Here is a 3,399-nt window from a genome sequence, read left to right as displayed (position 1 = left end):
CAACCGCCTGCGCCCTGCGGCCCACGTCGGCAGCGGGGGCGGGGCGGAGCCGAGGGGGCGGGGCGGAGCCGAGGGGGCGGGGTCTGGAACTGACGGCCAATGAGACGTGGGATCGCCGCCAAGAGGTGGAGACAGTAACCAGTCAGCGGCCGCGGTGGGCGGGACGTGCCGGTCTGCGGGTTCCCAGCGCTCCCCAGCGCTGCCTAGCCTTGCTGCTAGTTCCCGCCTGTTTTAAATGGAGCCCTCCAGGGATGGTGTTTAGGGTTACCGAAAACAATCACCCTGGAAGCCTTACGCCACGGCGCACGCGCGCTTGTCATTGACGTCTGAGGCTTTCCAGGAAAGAACGGAGAAATACTTGGCCGAGCTATCCCAGGCAGAAAAGCTCCTTCAAAGGCGGAACACGTTCTTTGCCCATTCTCTCCCGCTCCTATGCCACTTTAATATTGCAAGAATACTCTGATGTCCAAACTGGAAAACTTGACTTTCCCTTGGCACCAGACAGATGTATTTTTCTTTTCTTGAATAGAGTTCCTAGTCTGATTGAATTACGTCGTCAGCTGCGAATTACAAGGACTACCTTTATTCAAGTTTCGTTGACCTTTCTTCGGTTGAGGGTAAGAAGCAGCAGGCACCACTTATTGGCCTGGGGCAACTGACCTCCCTCCAGTGTTAAATCTACTTAACTACAGCCCACCCCTGACTTTAGAGTTACAGAACACTTTAGAAAACACCATTTTCCAGCATCATTTACCTTCATAGGGACTTCATCGCTATTAGTACACAATCCATGCTCTTTAGAATATGGGTTCAAATATTGCAAAAGCCCATTGCCAAGAGCCGCCCTGTTCAGGGAGCTCACTAGGCATGTGGGCTGTCTAGGAGGTGATCTGGTGTTTGCAAGGTCTTATACCACGATGTACCCCAAAACTGCTTCCAGCCTCTGACATGCTGTCAGGAGCCATTGATTTAGGAAAGTCCAGGAGGCATGAGAGATCTCTGGAGGTGATCCGATATTTGCAAGGTCTGTATTGTGATGTACCCCAGAACTGCTTCCAACCTCTGACTACCCTGTCAATTGTGCACTGCTGTATCTCTCTGAAATCTGGCATTAGAGCCGGGCATGGTGGCGCATGCCTTTAATCCCAGCACCCAGGGAGGCAGAGGCAGGTGAATCACTGTGAGTCTAAGGCCAGCTTGGTCTACAAAGTGAGTCCAGGACAGCCAGGACTACATTCATGGCCAGCCCGGTCTACAAAGCAAGTCCAGGATAGCCAAGATTACACAGAGAAACCCTGTCTCGAAAAACCAAAAATAAATACAGGCATTGGTGTGAATTGTTAGCTTCTGGGTACTGACCAGCTCTGATTGAGCAAACTTCCTAGAGGATCTTATTGAAGATGTACTTTTTGTTATCCAGATGAATTAATCCCTGATTATGGAATTGCTGATTTGGCTCAAATAGTTTTAAAAGTTAAAGTTAGTTTATGGCTGCAATAAATACCTTTGTGGACCTCCAGATGCCTCACTTAGGATAGCCTACCAGCAGATTTGTGGCTTCAGATAAGCCTCCATCACAGATGGCACCATGAATTCTGGTATTTGACCATAAATGTAGCCAAATTTGTTTAAACTCCATGTGAACCTATGTGGAATGAAGTTACCTATAGATGTCTGAATTTACTCTGTTTCTTAAAATGAAAGACAGACAAAATTATTGTCCTGAGCTCATAAAGAACTAAGAGATAGCTGGATAATGTATAGTCAGGTCCGTCCTAACTGATAAGTTGTATACTCTTAACCTTAGACCCTGCCAACCTTCGTCATTTTGAACTCACCATGAACTTATGTAATGGATACATAGATAAGAAATGTTTAGATTTAAAGCATGTAACCTGTTGTATTTTAGAATTCACCTGCTTTTGTGATTAATTGTACTCTTCTAACTATGAGGTAATTCCCTTTTCTCAGAAGTATATATATGGGCTACAATAAACGTGAGCAGGAGAACAAAGGAGAAAAGGAAGGAGAACGAGAGAGAAACAAAGGAGAACAGAGGAGAAAAGGAAGAACGAGAGAGAAATGAAGGGGAACAAAGGAGAAAATGAAGGAGAACAGAGGAGAAAATGAGGGAGAACAGAGAAGGAAAGATTGAGGAGCTTAACTTCAGTTGAAGTCAAGACACCTGACTTCATCCACCTTTTCTCCTGGTCCTTTCCTCTTGAACGTATGTGTGTGAGTGGTTGATTTTCTCTCTATCTCTCTTACTTCTTATTTCTCTATAGATTAGTAAATAAGTTAGCAGACTCAGGGACATCAGCCTTCTACAGCTAATAAGCCTAAGTTTACACCAACTTATTGGAGATCTCCGCAAAGAGGCCTATCCACAGATCAAAGAGCCTCCTTTTACGACCCCCTTGCAGTTTCTAGCCAGAAGCCGCTTTTACAGCCTCAGCCATAGGAAAAAAAGGTGGTCAGTTTAAGTTCTCCTCAGCCGCAGTACAGCCAGTCCCTAGAGAAGAAACCTTGGGCTCTTTTCCCTTTCCTTCCTTTTTCTTCTCTCAATTCTAATCAGTTGCCTGAGTCATCAGCTCTGGCCACCCAAGAGATAAAGTAAACTAGAAGGGCATCCGCGATCCAATACCACAGAAACTACCCTGGACCCTCTCCAGAGAACCAGTCAGGCATTAACAGCCCATCCTTCACACTATCACTCCATACACACGCCAAACCCATTGTGTTGATGAGACTTGCAACCCTCTCGGCCTGAAGGACTTCTTACCCTACAATCCTCCTTTTTCTACTAGATTATGTTTTCCCAATACACTTGAAGAAGCTGGTGGGACACCCTGAGTCTGTGTCAGATTTCAGAGAAACCAGAACGCCTTGCTCCCCTATCAGGTCAATGACTACAAAACTCTGTAAGTGGCTTCCAGCTCACCTGAATTTCTCACTCTATTGTAAGGAGCAGATGGGCAGAGACTGTAAGCATCTTGAGGAAAACAAATGTAGGAACTCGAAATTATTTCATGAATAAGCACATACAAATTATCTTCATCCAACAAGATGTTTTTATAACATAAAAACAAGTGCTCACAACCTACCTCATTATTTAAGTAAAGAAACCCATTTCTTACAGGCGTTTCCGGTACTCCTGGCTTCCCAGAAGAATAAAAGTATTGATATTATGAGATTTTTAAAAACTTTTCCATAGTTCTTTTTAAATAACTTTCATAGTCAAAAGTATTCAGAGCAACATTTTAAGTTCTGTCTTCCTAATTTTCCCCAGTAATGAAAAGTGGTCTTGGTTAATATTTTCAGATGACTCTTTTCAGATTAGCCTCTGCAAATATATGTGGTGTTAAACTAAATTTGCCTTGAGACTGCCCCCAGTATTTT

Source organism: Acomys russatus, chromosome 18, assembly GCF_903995435.1.
Source record: "Acomys russatus chromosome 18, mAcoRus1.1, whole genome shotgun sequence".
NCBI lineage: Eukaryota > Metazoa > Chordata > Mammalia > Rodentia > Muridae > Acomys > Acomys russatus.
Note: the sequence above shows the minus strand (reverse complement) of the source record.